Source organism: Protopterus annectens, chromosome 1.part1 (assembly GCF_019279795.1).
Source record: "Protopterus annectens isolate FY-2018-M chromosome 1.part1, PAN1.0, whole genome shotgun sequence".
NCBI lineage: Eukaryota > Metazoa > Chordata > Ceratodontiformes > Protopteridae > Protopterus > Protopterus annectens.
In genome coordinates this window covers 537,513,683-537,538,423 of record NC_056726.1, presented here as the reverse complement: position 1 = coordinate 537,538,423, position 24,741 = coordinate 537,513,683, and the positions used below count along the sequence as shown (strand labels likewise).

The window sequence follows — 24,741 nt, the reverse complement described above, 5'->3', positions numbered from 1 at the left end:
GAGGAGGGGGGGGGAACTAAGAGGGGTCTAGAAACCCTTTTCTTACGCAGTAATGGTTTAACCTGGACTCTATCATTAACACCAGGGAATTTATCCGCTCTAAGGCGGACGATCCATCTCAGTTCACATTCCAATAAGTGTGAATCAACATCTCTAAGTGGGGGGTCTAAAAACCCTTTTCTTGCTCAGTAATGGTTTAACCTGGACTCTATCATTGACACCAGGGAATTTATCCGCTCTAAGGCGGACGATCCATCTCAGTTCACATTCCAATATGTGTGAATCAACATCTCTTCTAAAACCCTTTTCTTGCTCAGTAATGGTTTAACCTGGACTCTATCATTGACACCAGGGAATTTATCCGGACGATCCATCTCAGTTCACATTCCAATAAGTGTGAATCAACATCTCCACCTCTGAGTTTAGGTTTAACTTGTTGTAGTACACTAAAGTTGAAGTAGTGGTCAGGTCCTGTATTTCTAACATGTCTGGCAAGTGCATTATGATCAGATGCTATCCTAATACTATAGACATGTTCTCTTATACGTTCTCTAAGTTGTCTGCAGGTCTTGCCTACATAAAATACTGGACAAGAAACACACTTAGCAATATATACTACATTACTACTGGTGCAATTGGTACCAGTATTAAAGTAAAAATTTTTGTGTTGTCGGATGTTTAAAAATGCCACTGTTGTCTATATATTGACATTGATTACAACTTTGACAGGATACTGTATTGTGATCAGACCTTGGTTTCTGGTAACCATGTTCCACTAATGGGCGATGGCATAAGGTCCTTTTAAGATTGGGTTTATTCTTATAAACAACCCTTGGATTATCACCTACTACTTCCCAAATTTGGTCATCCAATCCAAGGATTCCCCAATGTCTATGTACTATCTCCTTGATTTTGTCAACATCTCTAGAGTAGAATAAGGACAACTTGACATTATCACCCTTGCTGATAGCTGGTACTGCTTCAGATGCTTCTTTTCTTGAGAAATAAGGTTTAGCTACTGTATCTCTCAATTTGTCAACCGGAATCCTATTCCTATCTATGTCTCTCATCACATATTTTCGTTCCAATAACCTATTAGTTAGTGATTCAATCTCTTTGGAATGTCCCGAAGGACATGGGTTCAACCTTGATGCTCGCATGAACTGCCCTTTCATAATGTTCTCAAAAACATATCTAGGGTGCATACTATGTCGATGCAACAGTGTGTTCCTGAAGCAGTGTTTCCTATACACTGATGTATTTAATAAACCACTAGGTAATCTATTTATGCAAACATCTAGAAATTATATTTCAGTGATGGAATAATTAATAGTAAATTTCAAGAAATCCGTTAGTTTATTGATTGAATCAAAAAATTCCAGAAGGGATGCTTCATCTCCTTTCCAGATAAAAAAAGAGGTCATCTACGAAACGTCTGTAGTAACCCACATATTTCTGGAATAAAGTTAACGGAAAAAAGAAATTCTCCTCCCAGTCGGCCATCACAATGTTGGCGTAGCTATTGGCACATGAAGTGCCCATAGCTACGCCATCTTTCTGTATATAGATCTCCTTTCCAAAAATAAACATATTGTTCTCAAGAACAATCTCTAAAAATAAAGAAAGTAGGTCCACTGTCCCTTCTTCAAAATTAGATTTACTACTTAATATATCTTTGAAACATTAACATACCTTCTTGGTTAGGAATCATAGTGAAAAGACTAGTAACATCAAGTGTAACCAGTAAAAATGGTTCCCTATCTTTCAGTGTTACAGTAAACTCATACAAGTCAAGCAAAAATTGTTTGCTATCTTTAAGGATATACTTACTACTATCCACTAAAGGTCTAAGAAAATGTTCTAGTATTATAGAGAAAGGCTCAGTTAGCCATCCTTGCCCTGCTACAATGGGTCTCAAAGGAGGGGAAGTTAATGACTTGTGAATCTTCGGTAAACCTTGTATTACTGGTATCAATGGATTCCTAACTCTAAGGTATTCAAATAGGGTATCCGAAATAATATGACTACGATGGAGGTCATCTAGAATATCATAAACTTGGAAGACTTTCGTACCAACCTCTAAAAGACTTATATTACCATAGAACATTCCATTACTTAACATAGAACCCATCATACTGATGTATCTAGTGGAGTCTAAAATCACTATAGGACCTCCCTTATCAGCTGGTCTTATAACTATTGAGAGGTCATTTCTGAGATGGTCCAAGGCTTGTTTTTGTAAATAAGTAAGATTGTAATTACATTTTTTATTAATATTTTTACTTCTGTTGTCATAATACTTATATATATCATTCTCAACCATTCTGGAGTACGTCTCTATAACTGGATGTATAGTAGGAATGTATAAACTATTAGGTCTAAACCTCTCCAGACCTCTTTTCTCCTCTATTTGGTCCTGGTCTTTAAAATTCAATTTCAATTGGATATTCCTAATGAACATCTTGACATCTAAAATAGAGTCTGTTAATTCACTATCTCGTGTAGGAATAAAACTTAGGCCCTTATTTAAAACTTCCTCTTCAAAAATACTTAAAGGCCTATTGGACAAGTTGACCACTAGGGTCCCCCTGTTTTCTCCCACATTTTCTTCAAACTTGGTCCTGGATGTTCCCCTCCTGACCCTTTCCGTTTGTTCCTCCCTCTGCTTTGGGATCTCTGTCTCCCTGGGAGGTCTGGAGAGGTTTAGACCTAATAGTTTATGCATTCCTACTATACATCCAGTTATAGAGACGTACTCCAGAATGGTTGAGAATGATATATATAAGTATTATGACAACAGAAGTAAAAATATTAATAAAAAATGTAATTACAATCTTACTTATTTACAAAAACAAGCCTTGGACCATCTCAGAAATGACCTCTCAATAGTTATAAGACCAGCTGATAAGGGAGGTCCTATAGTGATTTTAGACTCCACTAGATACATCAGTATGATGGGTTCTATGTTAAGTAATGGAATGTTCTATGGTAATATAAGCCTTTTAGAGGTTGGTACGAAAGTCTTCCAAGTTTATGATATTCTAGATGACCTCCATCATAGTCATATTATTTCGGATACCCTATTTGAATACCTTAGAGTTAGGAATCCATTGATACCAGTAATACAAGGTTTACCGAAGATTCACAAGTCATTAACTTCCCCTCCTTTGAGACCCATTGTAGCAGGGCAAGGATGGCTAACTGAGCCTTTCTCTATAATACTAGAACATTTTCTTAGACCTTTAGTGGATAGTAGTAAGTATATCCTTAAAGATAGCAAACAATTTTTGCTCGACTTGTATGAGTTTACTGTAACACTGAAAGATAGGGAACCATTTTTACTGGTTACACTTGATGTTACTAGTCTTTTCACTATGATTCCTAACCAAGAAGGTATGTTAATGTTTCAAAGATATATTCGTAGTAAATCTAATTTTGAAGAAGGGACAGTGGACCTACTTTCTTTATTTTTAGAGATTGTTCTTGAGAACAATATGTTTATTTTTGGAAAGGAGATCTATATACAGAAAGATGGCGTAGCTATGGGCACTTCATGTGCCAATAGCTACGCCAACATTGTGATGGCCGACTGGGAGGAGAATTTCTTTTTTCCGTTAACTTTGTTCCAGAAATATGTGGGTTACTACAGACGTTTCGTAGATGACCTCTTTTTTATCTGGAAAGGAGATGAAGCATCCCTTCTGGAATTTTTTGATTCAATCAATAAACTAACGGATTTCTTGAAATTTACTATTAATTATTCCAGCACTGAAATATCATTTCTAGATGTTTGCATAAATAGATTACCTAGTGGTTTATTAAATACATCAGTGTATAGGAAATCCTGCTTCAGGAACACACTGTTGCATCGACATAGTATGCACCCTAGATATGTTTTTGAGAACATTATGAAAGGGCAGTTCATGCGAGCATCAAGGTTGAACCCATGTCCTTCGGGACATTCCAAAGAGATTGAATCACTAACTAATAGGTTATTGGAACGAAAATATGTGATGAGAGACATAGATAGGAATAGGATTCCGGTTGACAAATTGAGAGATACAGTAGCTAAACCTTATTTCTCAAGAAAAGAAGCATCTGAAGCAGTACCAGCTATCAGCAAGGGTGATAATGTCAAGTTGTCCTTATTCTACTCTAGAGATGTTGACAAAATCAAGGAGATAGTACATAGACATTGGGGAATCCTTGGATTGGATGACCAAATTTGGGAAGTAGTAGGTGATAATCCAAGGGTTGTTTATAAGAATAAACCCAATCTTAAAAGGACCTTATGCCATCGCCCATTAGTGGAACATGGTTACCAGAAACCAAGGTCTGATCACAATACAGTATCCTGTCAAAGTTGTAATCAATGTCAATATATAGACAACAGTGGCATTTTTAAACATCCGACAACACAAAAAATTTTTTACTTTAATACTGGTACCAATTGCACCAGTAGTAATGTAGTATATATTGCTAAGTGTGTTTCTTGTCCAGTATTTTATGTAGGCAAGACCTGCAGACAACTTAGAGAACGTATAAGAGAACATGTCTATAGTATTAGGATAGCATCTGATCATAATGCACTTGCCAGACATGTTAGAAATACAGGACCTGACCACTACTTCAACTTTAGTGTACTACAACAAGTTAAACCTAAACTCAGAGGTGGAGATGTTGATTCACACTTATTGGAATGTGAACTGAGATGGATCGTCCGCCTTAGAGCGGATAAATTCCCTGGTGTCAATGATAGAGTCCAGGTTAAACCATTACTGCGCAAGAAAAGGGTTTTTAGACCCCCCACTTAGTTAGAGATGTTGATTCACACTTATTGGAATGTGAACTGAGATGGATCGTCCGCCTTAGAGCGGATAAATTCCCTGGTGTTAATGATAGAGTCCAGGTTAAACCATTACTGCGTAAGAAAAGGGTTTCTAGACCCCTCTTAGTTCCCCCCCCCTTTTTATACACACACCTACCTACATCCCCTTTGTGAAATGAGGTGGATTGTCACCTCTTTGAGCAGACACACTCCCTATGTCATTGATGGGGTTTAGGTTAAACCATTTACTGTGTAAGTAAAAAAGGGTCTTTAGATTACATCATCAGTTGTTTTTTTTTTTTTTCCCCTCCATTATATACACATTCCTACATCAACATTTTTATGTATTATCATATATCTTATATCTGAGGCCTGTTGTATATATAGACTTTTATAGAGCCTTCTTATATAGCCACACTTGAATCATCCGTATTTCAGCTTTCTATTCTCTTCATGTTACACTATTGATATTTTATTAGATTTCGTTATATTAATATTTTATATTTGTTTTAGGTCATAGATATGTATTTATAGTATTTCTCTCTTTGTATCATTATGAATAAACTCTCTTAAACCTTTTAAATGTATTTTAGAAGTACATTACGAGGATGTTTGTGTTTTTATGTAAATGAACTAGAGTCTAAGTCATTTAATTATGTCATGTGCACCAATGAACTTCTTCCACTGTATATTTAAAAGATTTGTCTTTAATGGCAGTTGTTGAAGTTTTGAGAAAGCCCTTTGGTGAAAGCGCTTAACTCTAGCTAGCTATTAAAGTTCTCATTTGGATTATATTTTGTGCGTTTCTTTTTGGGTTGAAGAACCAGCTACACCTGCTTTGTGTTTCGCAGCACATTACCTCTATGAGCTAAAAAAGCTGTTTTACATTGGAAACGGAAGTTTGCTGTTTTGCTACTTTACATTGGGAACTGAAGTTTTTACTACTAAGCCATTTCGCTCCTTTTTGTGGTTAATTTATTTTAAAACCTTTACCTGTGGCTGGTTTGTGTAGAGACAAGTTAAGCTCTAGAGTACATTGCATATTTATAGAGTTTATTGTAATAGGCCACTCTAATAAGCCTTACACTGAACAGTCAGATTACCAATTGGATAATAACATTGCACAGTAATAATTGGACACCCTTAGCTGATAATTGTTAGCTGGTAGTGGCAGAAATTACTACCGTATAGTCTGGGTAAATGGGCACAGCTGGAGAATCTGTGTCAGCCTTTCCCAGGAGTGTCTGTGAAGTTGTATAAATACTTATCTCAAAGTGTGGGTGTGTGTCAGCTACCTGGGCAGGGACACAAAGCACTGGTTGGACAGAGGGTACTGGAGGTTAGTTTGCCAGTTAGGCTGAAATCTGGACCCTATAGCTGTGCCAGTGGGGAGTCTTATTGGGGACCTGGAGAGCAAGAGAGCAACCAGCCTCAGACTGACTGTGATCTCTGTGTGCACTTAAGGGACATTGTACTTTGCTGTATTTGTTATCCTTTCCTTTTTTATGAGACGACCTCCCTGGTGTTAGTGGTGAGGATTGAGGCTCCTTGATTGTTGGGCCAGGGCATAGTCATCACAACATATACACACTTGCATATGTACAAGATGTTGTGGTATGCATATTTTATGGGTCTCCTTTAGAAACCCGAAACCCAGAAGACCAAGATGAAAATCCCGACATGCTTGAAGACCAACACCATCAAATCACGAATGGTAAGTAACCACTTGGCCAGCATGCTGACCTTTGCCCTTTACCTCAGCGGTAGTGCAATCTCGCAGTTGGTATGTCTAGTTGGGGGGTCTGTGCTTCGGTTTTAGTGTGTTTGCAGGTTGGGCAATCGGTTACTTACAGTCAGTGTTTTGTGGTGTTCCGAGCAGTCGGTCTTCTGGGACGTAGGGTTTTTCATCTCGGTCTTTTGGATTTCGGCTAAGTGTGGTTTTGGTTTCTGAAGGGGATCCTATTTTATATATATATATATATATATATATATATATATATATATATATATATAAATAAAATAATATACATTTTTTAATGGATCTGGTTATACTGGTTGAATGTTGGTTTAGTCCACAGCCTTCCTGCCTATTTTGTTTGATCGGCAGGAAAGCTGATCAATACTGTGTGATATCAGTATAATACTATGGTTGGAGAATATGCATTTTCCCTGGTACTGTTTGATCTCAGAGTTGGTATATTTAAGTAGCAGGGGGTGGAGGAGCATCCACCCCATATGGGGGATGCAGGAATAATTGCTCCCTTGCAAAAAAACATTTTTTTTTGCATTCTCCAAGGTTATACCTTAGTGCATGCACACTATATTGTTCATAGTGTGAGACGGATTTTTTTTTTTGTTATTCTGTAGAATGAAGTACAGAAGAACAGATTAAATTCAGTAACTATGTATTATAAATATGTACACATATGGCTGCCATTCATAATGTTGACAGTATGAAGGACACTATCAGAATGTCAACAGTTCATTTTACCTATACTTCAGAATATTGATAATTAAGAATGTTGACACAAAGGTAAGTGGGTTGGTGTGGAGTTGGTAGTGTTTTTGCAAGTGTACACAGGTTAGGATAAGGAGATAGTTTTAGTGCTGTGCTTGTGTTGTCATTTTTGTGCATGTCTTAGCCTGTCTTATGTAGTGATATTGTTACAGAAAGAGCTTTTCCAATGATAGATTTCTGAAGAAATGCATGAGAATATCTGGTACTGAAGATGTAAATTCAGTAGTAGGTAGTCGGGCACAATTTACTTATTATTCACCAAGGTACAATAACTGTGTTAAACTTCAAAATTTATATTTCACAGGAGAATGTGTATAATTATTTCAGATCATGTACCCAATAAAAACGAAGGTAAAGATGCAGGGTAATTAAGTAAAAATGACACACAGGTGTCAACCTATTCACCTGTTAAACGACAGGAATTTAAGAAAATGGTAGTGGAAATGAATAAAGAATTATTAGGAAAGACAGAAATTTCTTCAGAAGAGATAGTTAGTGGGATAAATGAAAGCTGAGTTTAAAACTACAGTAGGAATAAAATAAAACATATGGATGAGTAATAGTATGAATTATTTAGAGGGCTTGACAAAATGAAGTATTGCCGAAAAACTGAATCCAATAAAAAGGAACAAAAGCTACTGTAGAGTGGTGTAGAAAAGTTGCTGTTAAGCGACTATTTTGTGATCACTCCTGATCACAAAAACTTTTAGCACAATGACTTAGGCAACAGAATATTGAAGGTTATCACCAAACTTAGGCAGCCTTTGACGAGAAAAATAACCACAGATTCTAGACAGGTATTAGAAATATTTCAGAAATTTTATGCAAATTTGTATAAAGCAGATGAATGTGGAAACCAAGAGGAGGCACAAGTGGAAATATTTAAGGAAGTCTTGATTACGCCAATGTTAAAGGAAGATGAAGATCAACAGTTACTAGCCAAGACAGGAAGGAATGAGATAAAAACAGCTTGGTATAATCAATCAACAAGGAAGTCTCGAGGAACAGATGGTATTCCTGTGGAAGTCTGGAAGTTAGGAGGGAAAAAATGATCGAGATCTGGAAGGTTTTGATTAATGATATTAAAAGGGGGGGGGGCACCAGCATCTTGGAAAAAAAAGGGATGGTGGCTGTATTACTACCCAAAGTAGGTAAAGACTATTCAGACCCAGTATCATATAGATCCATCGAAGAAATGACAAAATTGTTGTCAAAACTGACACACATGGATCAATGTGCTTTTATGGAGGGATGACAGTGATGATCAAGATGGAAGCAATGTAAGCAAATAAAACCATTGTTTGATGCAGAATTAAGGTGGGAGGGTTCCTTACTGACATGCTGTGTTTGAACAGAGGAATCAGACCAGTGACTGGCAAATAAAATAAGGACCCATAAATTCAATGATATAACTGGTATGGTAATCAAGAAAAGTTAGGTTTATTTGCATATATTTTTATTTTGCACTTGATAAAAATAGAGGAAGACATTTTGGTGGTGTGGAATATTTAGAGACAGTTTCATGTCTTTTTCAGGATATAAAATTAATGAAGACAAAATAAAGACTAATAGTAAACTATGTGCACATACAACAATTAGTCCAGCAATACATACATTTATGGGAACATAATAAGATGAAGTATTTAAGTGTATGGATTAAAAGGGAGTCTGTTATGGCAGTTAAGGATATGTGGGAAGAAAGTAAACAAAAGATAATACAAAACTGAGAAATCAGAAACTCTTGATTATGTATGCTGACAGTATGACACAAGCAGTGAAAATGTTTTTAGTTTCTTGTGGTGGTGCTGCGGTAGCGTTGTCGCCTCACAGTAAGACGCTGACTGGTTCAACTCTCAGCTAGAGCGTTTTCTGCGTGGAGACATGCGTAAATGGGCGTACCTTCGTTGAAGGTTGTGCGCCAGGGCTGGCAACTCGGCACGTAAAAATCAACTGCCAATCATTAGCGGACCGGAGTTCCGCTGTGGCGACCCCTAACCGGGAAAAGCCGAAAGACACAACAACAAGTTTTATATTCAGGTAAGGCATAATTTTACCAACCAAAGGGGAAGTTGTGGACAATAAAGAGCTGAAGGAATTTATTTAGGAGGGGAAGACAGCAATACTTAAGTGGGATAAGTTGATCCTCCCCATAGACCAAAGTGGTTTAGGACTGCTTGCTTTGAATATATACTTTAGAGCTTCACAGTCGAGGCTCATACAAAACACAAGCAGAAGGTTATAAATCAGTTGAATGGGATGATGAAGAAACAGAGGGGGGAAAGCTCAAGAAATAAGAAGGGAAGGATTTTGGATACAGACCCTTAAGGAGAATAATGACCATACCGAATATTATATTAAAGTTGCAGGAAGTACTCTAAGAACCAAGTCAACACAGAAATAGAGAAAGGAGATGTTGCCAACAGGGATGACTGCAAGAAGAGATACAGAAAATAGGCAAAAGGGAACTGGAGAAAATTGGCAAAGGAGTCAAGGTACAGTTAGCAAATAACTATATATAGAGAAAGGTAATAGTATGTGATGAGGCCAAGCAGAAGGTTGTACTGCAGGTTACAGACTGCCTTTCCTACCACAGGATGATATAAGAGTATAGGGAAAGGGACAAGGGAGTGCTTAGTGAAAGACTAGCTTTGGTGGAGTTTTTAGCTGAGTGTAGAACAGACACTGCTGTTAAAACATGATAATTAGTAGGACATATAAAATATTGCATGATACCTATAAAACTGAATCACGGGTTACAAAAGTTTGGAAGACAGACTGGAAAGGCAATTTACAAAGGAACAATGCAAGGATACCTATAAGGCTCTCAAATATGTAAAAAAGTCCATAACATTTAGGATTTTGCTTAAAAGTGTTTGAATATGCATTTGTACATCCCAACCAGGCTTCAGAGAATTTTTCATCAGACAGATAGCAAATGTTTTCTGGGAGTGCAACAAGTTGGCAGATTTTAAAAATTCCCTACAAAGTACTCTGACAAAAAAGCTGGAGAAACCAATAGCTTTAACAAACACCAGGAACACGGGCTCTGAATTGAATAAAGCTAATGGATGCCAAAAAGCAATTACTAGAAAATGTAAATCAAAATTTAAACCAACTGTAATTGTGTTGAATACTGTAAAAGTACTAGAGGTGGAATATTTAGAAAAGGGAAGGAGCAAACTACATAGAAATAAATGCAATTTGTGAGAAAAGGTCATACACAATAATGCATAGGAGGAGGAGAAGCGAGATTTTAAGGAAAGGCAGGAATTGAGCCATGTGTATAATACGTTGGGAGTGAATAACTGTTTAAAAAAGAAAGAAATATATGTTATTTGCATGAATATGACATGTTAATATGGTTTGTTTTATAACCTATTAATGTGTGCTGTGTATGTCTTAAGGGACAATTACATAAAGTGTTTAAAAACAAAAGGTTAACTGTTATCCCTGACTGCTGTACTGTATGAAACACATCTTAGTAACCAAGGACCAACTGAGTTGTAATGCAAGACGTTTGACAATTACCGCATAGTCACATAATTCAGATTATTTAACATCCAACATAATATATAAAGCAAATGGCCAACTATATACATTATTTTATAATCAAAGGAATGATAAAGCTCGACTTTATCCTGATGAAGGGTAGGATATTGATGGGAATCATCCACCACTCTAGAGCCTAGTAACAGAAGTCTAACAGTAACAAACCATCTGAGGGTATGAGCAGTCACCGGCAAGTCCTGCTACACCTCCATCTTCAGGTGTGTGAAAGAACTGTGAGGACTGTGGCTGCCATAACGCTCAAAAGGCACAGGATGGCTTGAAGCTGGACTCTCTGCTGTACCTCACCTAGGCTTACAAGGCTATGACTTTCCTGGGCCACTTTCTATAGGAAGGAAAGTAAAGTTGCATAAGTAAAACTTACCTTAGCAGTAGATGTCCGAAAATATCACTGTTACAGTAGACTAAGCTATGGGGGTTACATTCTGCCAATGATATAACCAACTGGACAGCTTTCAATGGTTAAGGCCATCTTCTACATGCACCGTTAGTGGCGCAAGCAGAGACTGCCAAAAACTTCAGAGCTTTCTTGCTGCTAAAGTACACTCCTTCTGTGGGTTTTCTGGAATAGATGGTCAGTTAATGATCTTCTGAGGCTGGGCAGATATGTTCCCTGATACAGAAAGTCTTCCACCGTTTTATTTTATGAGGGAAAAAAAGTGTGTGCATATTTTCTTCTGTGAAATAAATGTTTTAAGTTTGAAATGTATTTTATTTGGGCTATCTGCCTTGTTAAATGATCTTTCTCTATGAATGCTTGTGTGAACAGTGTACAAATCTTTTTTTACCTCTATTTTCTGCATGTGTATGTAAATACTGTACATTAGGAGCAGGACTTTGTGATTTTAAAGACTGTCATGCTTGCAAACGATTTAGCAACTCTCAGAGGATCCACTACCTGTCGTACGGGCTTCTTTTTTGGCTAAAAAGTACAGTTGTGTAAAATCTCACCACAACAGTAAACATCCTTCTCTAAATTGTTGCAATATTCTTCACAGTAGGATCTCCTGCCAAAGACGGCCTAATGTCCAGCCTGCATACCAAAGCCTTTAGACCTTGCATGCACCATATGTCACATGTATGCTCCCTGTACAGGACATGGGAATAAAGGTGGCAAACGAATGCAATTACACAGAACTGAATTGCCCCAGGAGACAGAAGCCTTCCTTAGGACAAAAAAGACCATGAACATCCAGAGGGAGAAAATGTAGATAGAAAAAGGAGGCCTTTGCCAAGGAGGGAAACCAAGTAAAATCCAAAGGAAAAAAGGTGTTGGAGAGAGGCAACGAATACTGCAACAGTGAAGAGATGGACATCTACTGTTAGAGTAAGATTTTACACAACTATATTACATCATTCTGTATATCACTGATGTAGTACTCTTCACAGTAGGGACAGTAAAAATGCTCAAGAAACAGATTAGGAGATGGAAAGTGTAGTAAGAATCTTTGTGTTCAACATCTTTGTATCATGTATAGTAAGGGTTAAAATGTGAAACTGCATAGCGTGCAAAGAAATAAGCTAAAATAGGTTGTTTTTCTTGTAAAGAATTTGCTGACCAAAGAGGAATGCACAGATGCTACCTTGGTCCAGGCACAAGCTTATCTTGTGTCTGACCTCTGACCATCTAAGGCTCCAGTATGTGAATTTATAGCCTTGACTAAAATTCCTTGTCTAGTAACCAGCTGCTGTGTACGTGAAGAAGAGGGTATAAAACCCCCTGTAAAGTGTACAGAAATTAGACTGCTGACATACCATGTACTTTGTAGCATGTCTCCATGCATGTAAAATAAACCTTTTTGCTTACTTTTATCTGCGTGATTCTTCCAGTATATGTTAAGAGTATTAAAATCTTTTGACAGAAGGCTTGGAAGAGCCCTCAACAAATCCATGTAGAATGACTTGAGCAAAACCTGCTCCAGTCCTAGAAACCATATCCAATTTATAATGTTTACTAAAAGTATACACTGAAGACCAAAGTAGCAGCTTCAAGGATGGAATTGGTGTCCATCCCTTGTAGAAAGCACCAGAAGAGGCAACAGCCCTAGAGGAGTGAGCTCTAACAGAAATACAGACATCTGTGACATTAATAGAACTTGTTGGCAGGACAGATTTGAGTCTCAAAGACTCCCTGTCCATGTCAAGCAGAGTACCTCACTAGCACCCTTAAAGAGGAACCTGGACGACTGCATAGGAAACAGAAAATACACCATAGAGAATGCCACCTATGTCCCTGCTGGACAGGGAAAACAGATGCGGACTCTGTGGGAACATGGGCAAAATTCTTGGCTAGGCTTATAAGGGCCTCTGGGCCCATAGCCTAGTATCGTCCTATGAACATAAAAAACAATGGCCTTAGAAATCCAGGAAGAGATGGTTTGCTTAGAAAGAGCCAAAAAAACAGATAGACCCAATGTCCTGGGAGGAAAAGAAACAAAAAAGCTGATCAGATTTACAAATGGCCTTTGTTTTACCTAAATAATACCTGAGCTGTCTGTGTAAATCCAAACTATGTGAGGCCCTCTTCACTAGCAGACTGAAGAGAATGAAAAAATGAAGGGAGTTGAACTGCCGGATTCATGGACAACTCATTCTCCACCTTGGGCATAAAAGAAGGATTAGTACGGTGAGACACCCTGTCCCTGTGAAAAATGAAAGGAGGGATGGCTATAAGGGCCTGAAGTTCAGAAACCCCATGAACATAAGTAAGAGCAATTAATAAGACAGTCTCTTCCAGGTACAATGCTGCATTGAAGCTTTACCTGTAGGCTCAAAAGGAGACTGGATCAATTTTCCTAGAACAAAATTAAGGCCCCAAGGAGGAACCAGCTTTCTTGGGGCCTAAGTTGTAGAATGTCTTAAGAAACTGTTTGAACTCAAAGCAAGAAGCCAAAGGAGGACTCAAGGGCAGACAAGCAGAAATACCCAACAAATGAGCCTTTACAGAAGAATAGACCGAGACAGACTGGAGCACCTCACACACACAGGAGGAAACCGGAGGGACCCCCAATGAAAAAGGATCCCAGTTATGAGCATGGCACCAAACAGAAAATCTCCTCCATTTGGACATACAAGACTTTCTGGCTGCAGGTTTTCTTGCCTCCTGCCCTTAGAAAAGTGGTACCTAAAGGGAATCAAAACCCTATTACCCACAGTGGCAGTTGAAGACTGGACAAGTAAGGATGGATGAAATGACCCCTTGTCCTGTGTGAGGAGGTTCAACCGGTGAGGTAACTTGTGATGATTTCCCCTGGCCAGATGCATTAAGAGGGGGAACCAGTGCTGTCTCGACTAAAAGGGAGTCACAAACAAGATTTTTTGGGAGCCAGATGAATTTTCTGCAGGACTCTTGAAAGCAGAGGAAAGGGAGGGCATGCATAAAGTAACACCTCCTTCCAAGGAAAAGAAAGGGCGTCCATCTTCCATGCCAGATGGCATAGCACTAGAACAGAAAAGAGGTAGTTACCTGTTCAGAGGGGAGGCAAAAAGATCTACCCGAGTAATACCCCACCAATGGATTATGTCCAGAAATATGCCTCTGTGAAGCATCCATTCCTGAGCCTGTGTTTTGGACCTGCTCAAGGTGTCTGCCACTAAATTCTTCTCCAAGGGAATACACACTGCCTCACAATTAAATGATGCAAGGTAACCATCGCTTAACATCTGGGACAGGTTCTATACCAATGAACATTAAGCAACAAGGAAGTTAAGCGAACAACATATACTTTACATTGTGCTTTTCTTAACATCCTCCTGCACAATGTCCTATTGCATTTACATCCACTTTAACACAGTATGGACTATACTTGAGAGCCAGATCCCAAGACTGCATTGCCAACCTGCACAGAATCACTGTGGTGTTGTCCATGTAAACCTTCAGGGGGGCCCTGGAGAAAACGCAGGGTGAAAAACCTGAAGGGCCAGAATCAGAGCTCTCATCTCTTTGATGTTGATATGGTCTGACATTTGATGGTGGGGCCAAAGACCATGGATGTTCAGATGACTAGAGGAAGTCCCCCCACCCTATGCTTGAAGTGTTTGTGAACAGTTCTTGAGAAGGAACCGGATGCTGAAAGGGCAAGCTTGGGTTGAAGGAAACTTGCAGAATTCACCACTCAAATTCCTGCTTTAGACATGGAAGGAGAGGCACACTGAAATCTACAGGGTGGCCTTGCTGAAGCCAAACTGACTTAAGGTACCACTGAAGTTTCTGCATGTGCAGTCTGGCAAAAGGGAGAACTGGAACAGAAAAGGCCATGTATTCCAGGGCTCAAAGATACTCTCTGGCTGGAATAGCAGGCAGAGGAAGAAGAGACTGAAAGAAAGCTGTCAAGACAGAACTTTTGGAGGTGGAAGAGAGGCCAGCATAGATACTGTCGAATCTTGCAGCCCAGATACACATGGTCTTGAGAGGGAGTCAGGACAGACTTTTGAAATTTGATAGTGACCTCCAAACATTTGCAGACAGACATGATGAACTTCAGATCCTGTAACAGATGAATGGGAGAAGGCACCTGAAGCAACAGGTCGTCTAGATAAAGAAAAATCTGAATGCCTTAGTGCCTGCAAAAGGCAATCACAGGAGCTAAGCATTTGTGAATACCCTCGGGCAGTAGAGGCATCAAAGGGCAAAGCAGAGAAATGAAAATGAGAGGAAGAAACAGACAAACCTAAAAACCTCCTGAAAACAGGGTGGACAGGAATACAAAGGTAAGCATCCTTAAACTCCAGGGACACTAGAAAAGCATGGGATAGAATGACAGGAAACAGTGTTTGAAGAGTAAGCATCCAGAAGGTAGGAACCTTGAGAAAGGGGATGAGCAAGGAGGGATCCAGAATAGGTCTCCAAATGCCCTCCTTTGCAGGGACCAGAAACATCCTGGAGTAAATCATCTTTCTTACCTGACAAGGCGGGACAGGGAGAATAGTTCCCTGGTACAAGATGGACCCAAGAACCTCAGAGAAATGGAGTTGTTCGAGGAGGTTGTGAAATCCCTGAAAAAGAAGGGAGAGGAGAGAATTCCACACCATGAAATAACCCTTACAGATAGAACTCAAAAAGCTAAGGTGATGATATGCCAGTTTGGAAGACAGAGGGAGAGCCGAAGGGACAAGGGAACATGGCTGAGGGGTGGGGCGGCAAGAAGTCAAACAGAAGCAAGCTTGTTTGATAAAGGAGGCTTCTGAGCCACAGGATCCTGAGAAGACTTAGCAGGATGAGCTCACAGACCACCCCCTCCTGCCTTTGGTGTCCTGATGACGCTGCCTCCAAACAAAAGCAGACCTAGTGGAACTAAAGGTTAGGGGATACAAAGCCATGTTTAAGATCCTGCACTACTTTACCATTTTCCTGAACAGACAAACATCTCAGCAGAAGCTGTCCCAAAGAGATTTTTATTATCCAAAGGAGCATCTACCAACTTGGCCTTAATGTATTCAGATAAAGACTACAGGCAAAGCCAAGAATAACGCTTCATGACAGACCCAAAGGCAGCAACTCCGGAAGATGCATCAGCATCATCATAGCTACACTTGACAGAGTAATAAAGCCACTTGAGAAGTAGAATCTAAAACAGAAAGAGCAGAAGATTTTGCTTCACAATCAGGGAGATCGGAAATTACCTGACAAGATTGGCCAATCACGGCCAGAGTATATCTTGTCATGTGGGTCTGATAACTGAAGGCCTGAAAGGCTAAAGTAGAAGCAGTATAAACCTTCTTACCAATTCTCTTCCTTTGCCCTACTATCTTTATCTGTAGTCAAAAGCTTAGAATACGGAAAAAGTTTAGAAGGCTTGTCAGAGGAGACAAACTACAGCAGAGACAGCAATGGGCATTTAAATAAGAATTAACAGTCATGAGGAACCTTATAGAACCTGTCAGGTTTCTTAGGAGCAGGAGGCTGAGAATCTGGAGACTTAAAATCAGCAATAAAGGGATCTTACAAGGCAGCCAATACAGCAATAAAGGGATCTTACAAGTCAGCCAATACAGGAGGTACCGCGGAAGGCTTAGGAGTATCCACCTGAAGCAGCTCATAACACCTTTTCTGGAGATAGGACACTTGAAAAGAATCCCACGTAAAATATCACATCATTCTGGCTGTAGTGTCTCCAAAAGACAATTCCTTAAAAGGAGATTCAGGACTTACAGACCCTTTTTCAGAATAGCACAGTGACTCATCATCAGACTGAATTTACATCTGAGGAATCAACAAGGGGAATTGGCACAGAAACCCTTTGAAGAGGCTTCAAGGCCATTAAGGCATTAAACCGGCCCTGAGTAAACTCCTGCCATTCCCTTTGAGAATCCTTAAGAGCACAGAGAAATAGGTTTAGTCTTCTGCTTTTTCTTAGCAGGAAAGTCTGCTCTGACAAACAACGGAGATTCTGACACTTGACAAGATTCAATAAGAGTACCTGGAAATTCTTCCCTGACCAAAACATGCAGAATCTCCATAGACCCTCTGAGATGATCAATCGCAGTTCCCCCTGGATGTCTACAGCATATGTCTGTAAAAGATGAGGACGTGCGGAAAAAAGGATCTACGCCGGCCTCTGATGAGGTTGTGGCAGAGGAATTCAATGTAGACGCTGGATGGCAAACTTGATAGGATTTGTGCTTCGATAGTGGAGAGAAAGCGCAAAAAATTACAAAGAGATGTGCTAGCATATAACAAAAGCGCCTATCAAATTAAGAAAAAAACTGTGGAGGGGATCAATGCTAATGCTTGTACTGCCAATAACGTTTTATCTGAACAGCAAAATCAAGCCAGTAATGACGAAGTATTGTTACAGCAAAGCACATCCAGTAATAATGCATCATGTGAGAACAACAATAATAATGGCAATGTTTCGTTTGCCCAAGTGGTTTCCAATGGAAATAACAACAACAAAAATGTTCCTTTTTTGAGAGACAAATCAGGGAACACCAAAGTTCCGAGATGGTCAGGGAAGGTACAGACAAGGAACAGGGGCAAAGGGAAAAACCGCAAAAAGAACTGAATTTTGACATTTGTGTCTTAAATTTAACAAATGAAACTGTACCCATTAATGTTGTGACAGTGTTACAGAAAGGTTTTACCTTTATTCCCTCAAACAGTGTAAACGTTCCTAAGCTTATAATAGACTTCAAACTATACTTAAGGAAACTGAATTTAAAATACAGTTTTGAAGGTATAGTGCAAACTAGTCCTGAGATTAACACATGTAAGAAAAAGAGCACATATAATCCTTTATTAAATTCCACTTTAGCTGTATATGGAAAAATTTGTGAACAAGAATTTAGGAGAATAAATAACTCTAAATGGAATCGAAGTTACAATTTAACATTTGATGAACGTAAAGCTTTAGAATACATTGCTAATAAACCAGAGTGGCGTATTATGAAAGCTGACAAGGGGGGTACCATAGTAATTATGAACACCAAAGATTACAACAATGCTATGGTTTCATTGTTGAGTGACAAAGAAAGTTACAAGATAGTAACACAAGATTATATTTTGGAAAGTTACAATAAAATTGATTTGGTTTTGTTTGATTTGTTCACTCAGGGTAATATAGATGTTTCAGCATATGATTTTTTTGAACAATGACCATCCTAAGTTAGCTAACATCTTTGGTATTCCCAAACTTCATAAATCCATAGGTGATTTAAAATTTAGACCCATTATTTCAGCAAGTGGTTCTAAAACGGAATTTATGTCATTCTGGTTAGATAAATTACTTAATCCAGTGGTACAAACAACTAGATCTTTTTTGAGAGATTCATGGCATTTGTTAGAACTTTTAGGCCAATTTCGGACAGATGAATCTGATATTTATTTTGCCAGTTTAGATGTAGTTTCCTTATACACTAGTATTAATCAAAATATTGGAGTTGAATATTTAAGGGAATATCTTAGTGCATGTACTAACATGGAAAACAACAAGGTGAATACTGTATGTAGTTTGATGGAAGTAATTCTTGAGAACAATTTTTTCACTTTTGACAATATGTACTTTCAGCAAATATCGGGTGTAGCTATGGGTTCCAGAGTTGCTCCTAGTTTTGCTAATTTGGTCATGGCCATGTGGGAAATTAAATTCCTATACTCTCATCCCTTAGCTTGTCATATTATGTTTTACAAGAGATACATAGATGATTTGTTTTTTCTATGGAAAGGTAATAAAAAAACTTTTCTTGAATTTGTTGAACATTTAAATAATTCAACACAATTTCTAACATTTACTATAGGGCATTTTGGTGATAGTATCAATTTTTTGGATTTACATTTAAATTTTAATTTAGAGACATGTAATAGAGAGTAACATATATAGAAAAACAAGTTTTGTTAATCAGTATTTACATCGTGACAGTTTGCACCCACTCTTTATGAAAAGAGGGGTAATTAAAGGACAGTTTATTCGTTTGAGTAGGCTGACTAGCAATGAAAAATTATTTCTGGAAGAGGCTGATAAATTGTCACTATTTTTTGAAAACAGAGGTTATGACAAAGTGTGGGTAAACAAAATATTTAATGAAGTATTGCTATTGAGAGTAGAAATTGCACGTCCAATTCTAGGTAGTGTTGTTTGTGGTTCTGCAAGTATTAGTAACCAACAAGTTAACAGTACAAGAGATATGGGTGAACATAGGTTGGCATTCCCCATACCAATTTCTAACGAAATGAATTGGATTAGGAACATCATGTTGGAAAATTGGAAAGTTATACATGGCAATAATGATTTATATTCGATAATTGGTAAAGTACCATTGTTCACATATAAAAAAACTACTAACATTAAATCTATTGTGGAAACTGTTAAGGTTAGAACTAATGTGGGTTGTCGGTTTGGCACCTTTGCTTGCAATAGTTGTAGGCAGTGTAGGTTTTTTTCAGGTAATAGTGTTTATTTTTTGAAACATCAAAATAGATTCATTTATTGTAAGGGACATTATACATGTAAATCACAAAATGTGGTTTATTTGGCAATGTGTGATTCCTGTGAAGGATTTTATGAAGGGAAAACCATTAGGGCATTGTACAAACGTATTTATGAACACAATTTGGCCATTAGGAAAAAGGACCAGTCCAATGCACTAGCTAGGCATGCAGGGACATGTTCTGAATTTAAAAAGTTCAGATTTTCAATAATAGAGCAGGTAAAATCGGATCCACTTTCAGGGAATTACAAAGTATATTTGGAATGTAAGGAGGCTTTGTGGCAAATAGTACTCAATGCTGACAGTTATCCTGGGTTGAACGATGTTATAAACATAAAATGTTTTTTTACAAATGAACAGAATTTGATATTTAGCAATTAATTATTCACTTCTTCATTTATGTATTTCATTTTAAGGTTCATTTATTTAAAGACTTGTTTTAAACAAGTATTTTTAACTAACTGAATAATTACGGTCATGTGATTGTATGTATTAGTATATAATGAAGTGTGGAAGGTGTGAAGAGTTTTTCTGAAGAAGTTCAAGAATTAAATTTGAACGAAACACGTAAAAGGAAGCTCTGTGATCTTTGGCTCAAAGTACATCCACTGTGTGTCTGGAGGTGTTTTAACCTTATAGAACCTGTCAGGTTTCTTAGGAGCAGGAGGCTGAGAATCTGGAGACTTAAAATCAGCAATAAAGGGATCTTACAAGGCAGCTAATACAGCAATAAAGGGATCTTACAAGTCAGCCAATACAGGAGGTACTGTGGAAGGCTTAGGAGTATCCACCTGAAGCAGCTCATAACACCTTTTCTGGAGATAGGACACTTGAAAAGAATCCCACGTAAAATATCACATCATTCTGGCTGTAGTGTCTCCAAAAGACAATTCCTTAAAAGGAGATTCAGGACTTACAGACTCTTTTTCAGAATAGCACAGGGACTCATCATCAGACTCTGAATTTACATCTGAGGAATCAACAAGGGGAATAGGCACAGAAACCCTTTGAAGAGGCTTCAAGGCCATTAAGGCATTAAACCGGCCCTGAGTAAACTCCTGCCATTCCCTTTGAGAATCCTTAAGAGCATACAGAAATAGGTTTAGTCTTCTGCTTTTTCTTAGCAGGAAAGTCTGCTCTGACAAACAACGGAGATTCTGACACTTGACAAGATTCAATAAGAGTACCTGGAAATTCTTCCCTGACCAAAACATGCAGAATCTCTATAGACCCTCTGAGATGATCAATCGCAGTTCCCCCTGGATGTCTACAGCATATGTCTGTAAAAGATGAGGACGTGCGGAAAAAAGGATCTACGCCGGCCTCTGATGAGGTTGTGGCAGAGTAATTCAATGTAGACGCTGGATGGCCGACAGAGCTTTCACCTCCTTCAACAGGGACATCCAGTGGAGACTGGACAGCCAAAGTTTCTTGGCCACCTACTTGCTTAACGGGACCTTGGAGTTAGGAGATCCTGCCATGCTACCTTGGGCTAACAATGCAAGTCTCTGGTTCTCAAGATAGATGGCCTGGGAAGATAAGTAGCTTCTAAGAGCTTTGGGTACAAACACTTTGCAAATACTGCAGGATGTACAGTTGTGGGAAGCACCCAGACAAAAAAAAAAAAAAAAGACCGTTTTCATGACAATCTGTACAGGGAATCTGCCTTCCACACTGACATGTTCCCTTCTTGGATGACATGAACTCTAGGCAACTAAAAGGTAACAAGATCAAAGAATAATGAAAAAAAAAAAACCCTCAACACAGCACTTATCTGCTGGCTAGGTATTCAGCACAGCAAAAGAGCTTTCAGACCAATGAGCGATGATGACATTCAGACTGACAGCAAAGAAGTTCTGGGCAACTCCCATCCATACCTCACCTTTATGCCCTACACCCTTTACATAGGTTCATAGGTTCGTACTAGGCTATCTGCCCTAGGGCATTTATAAGCCTAGCCAGAGTGTGTGTGGCTTTCACCACCCCTTAGGATGAGAATACTACGCCCATTTAGAGTTTAGTTTACTGTGCCTCTGTCTAGTAGTGACACAGAGATGACCCCCGGGGTAAACCTACGATCTCCCATCCACTCGTCAAGATTTCTCTTGAAGAGAGCTAGTGAGGGGCTCTGCCTAACATGGACTGGGATTCTGTTCCAGAGTGTAGGGAGCCTCTGGGTTATGAATCTGCCCCTCCAGCATGTCCTATTTAATTCTGTGTTGAGGTTCAAATCTCTTCCTCTCCTGGCTCTGATGGATTTGGATTTTCTGAGGTGGAGCATGTCCATTAATTCCGGATTGGACATGGCCTTTTACGTCAGGCATAGATCACCTCTGAGTAGGCGGTATGCGACTGAATAGAGCTGGAGTTTCTTCAGCCGGGCAGCATATGACATATGTTTGAGACCCTTTATCCTCTTGGTGAGGAACTTTTGGGGTCTTTCCAACTGCTGCAGGTGTCGGGTAAGATACATCCCAGATGGGGCATTGTACTCAATCATGGGCCTGATAAGATAAGAGTACAGGGGCACAATGACCTCTCGATCTAGATGTGAATCCCTTCATGATAAGGTGGGCAATATAGAAGGTCTTCCTAACCACTTTGGCAATGTGAGTGTCAAATGAGAGGTTACTGTCAACTTGGGTCCCTAGGTCCCTAATTACCTCTTCCGTACTTAATGGATTACCACCTATGTGGTAATTTGTGGGTACCTTGTTTTTCCCAAAGGGTATGACTACACATTTTTTGGCGTTCAGCTTAAGGCCATGGCTCTGGCACCAATTATCCGTTTCTATGAGGCCTCTCTGAAGGATGCTAGTGTCTGCTGGAGTATCAATTATGGCGCCCAGTTTGCAGTCGGGGAGCATATGTATGACATACAGCACATGCAAGGTCTACAGGTTTTGGTATACTGCCCAGATGTTGACGTGTCCTTGGCAGGAGATCCCTACTGTGACGAATACTGCAACAGTGATACAGAAGGACATCAATGAAGCAGTTACTGGTCTCCTCAACTCTTCTTTCCCTCTTCGCAAAAAAAAAAGTAAATTGTTTAGGAGTCTTGGTGTTAGGCCAGCTTCGCCATTGTCTGAACCTCCAACTGGTGACTTTGCTGTGGCTAGACTTGGTTCATCTTTGACTGTCAGTCTTTCTGGTGTATTTCTTCTAACCACTAAGGGCCAAGGGTTAGACAGATCCTCTGAAGCAGTTGGACTGTTCTAACTGGGCAAGCGAGAACCACTCTTGTCATTCAAGTGTGGGGGTGGGGGCAGGAGAAGGCTTACAAAATAGCCAGGGTTGGGATAACTGAACCTTGAGATAATGCCCCTGCTGTGAGTCTGTCTTTTTCCTGGGAGTCTCCACATCAAGAGAACTTAAAGTGTGTCCGATTTTTTTCCCATTGAAGGCAATCGTCTGAGATGGAATCAGACAGCAGTTTCACCCAGTTTATGAAATCCTCTAAGAAATGCAACCACAACAGCACCCAAGCCAAGGACACAACCAATAATCTCTCTACTATATCTATGGTAGGGGAATACAAGAAGTTCCATTTCCTGCAAGAATGTCACCACAAAGCTTAGCATCTCAGTAGACAATCTGGATGCAAAGGACAGACCAAATGGCAACACCTTGCACTGAAAAAAAAACTTGCTTGCAGAACAAATGAAAGACACCCCAAGTGGACTCTAGACAATGCTGTCTGTGCAAAAGCCATCCTTCATGTCCATCTGCACCATCTAGGAGCCCTACATCAATAGATCCCTCATCTTCTAAAGACTCACCCTCTAAAATTGTACAAAATAGACAGACTGACTGGGGATTGCAGAGCTTTGAGATAAGATGGAAGTGTCTTGTCTATTTTAGGATATGGAAAGGAGGAAGTAGAACACCCTGCCTTTCTATGAAGAGGAAACATGTTCTATGGACCAATTATGGAGAAGAATCTGAACCTGCCCTAGGAGCTCTGTCAACACTGCCAAGTCCACAAATACATATCTTTCTGAGGATGGACCAATTAAGTCTAAAACAAGGACATCAGTGAGTACATGTACAACACACTAGTCCATGATGATAGCTCCTCAAGCTTAGGAAAGCTCTTACAACTGGCCTCCCATATGTGTGGCCCTGTGGAGTACTCAAGAATGTGACTTCTGCACCACTGAAATTATCCTTTTAGAAAATCTTGTGGGTGAAGCAAGGAAAAGCCACACTGCCTGATACTTGAGGATCCTTCTTATCAAGGCATAATGTTGAGGCTCCTAAGGAAAGTAAAGTGATCTTATGAGTGCAACTTAGCCCAAGAGGCTTTGACCAGTCGGGTCTCCAGGTTCCCTTTACCATCCTCTGTCACTCCGCCACTGACCTAGGACTTCAAATATTGCACTCTGGCCAGTTCATGTGTGAAGTCTTCTACAAAGCAAGAGGTGAGGTAGGGCTGAAGCTTCTTACTTTGTCTCCTCTGGGAAGAGGGCTAAAGTGTTTGCACTTGTGGTCATGCCTTTTTCAGTCAAGCAGTAAAAATATTTGTAGTCCCTCTAGTTTTACCAACCAGAGGAGAAGTTGTGGACAGTAATTAATATAGAGTTGAATGATGTTATTTGGAAGGGGATGAGTGCAAGACTCATGAGAGATAAGCTGATCTTCCAAAAGAAATGGGAGGTTTATGAGTATCTGATTTGAAGGGATATTTTGAAGCTACACAGTTAGGGCTCTTACACATAACACAAGCAGAAAGCTACAATTCAAAATGGAAAGGGCTGATGATAAACCGGGGGTTCCACAACTTCAAAACATGCTACAACTGTAAATCAAACATCCAAACGGAGTAAGTTCAAAACTGTATTAGAAGAACATTATCTAGACAAAGAGTAACTTATGGACTTGACCCACCTCACATTATATA

At 39.2% G+C, this 24,741-nt stretch overlaps 1 protein-coding gene across 1 annotated transcript in view; it reads right to left on the bottom strand.

The window, feature by feature from the left end:
* The window catches only part of L3MBTL2 (L3MBTL histone methyl-lysine binding protein 2), a 1,942,600-nt gene that overhangs the window by 36,499 nt on the left and 1,881,360 nt on the right, over positions 1-24,741 (bottom strand). The gene's annotated exons all lie outside the window — the stretch shown is intronic.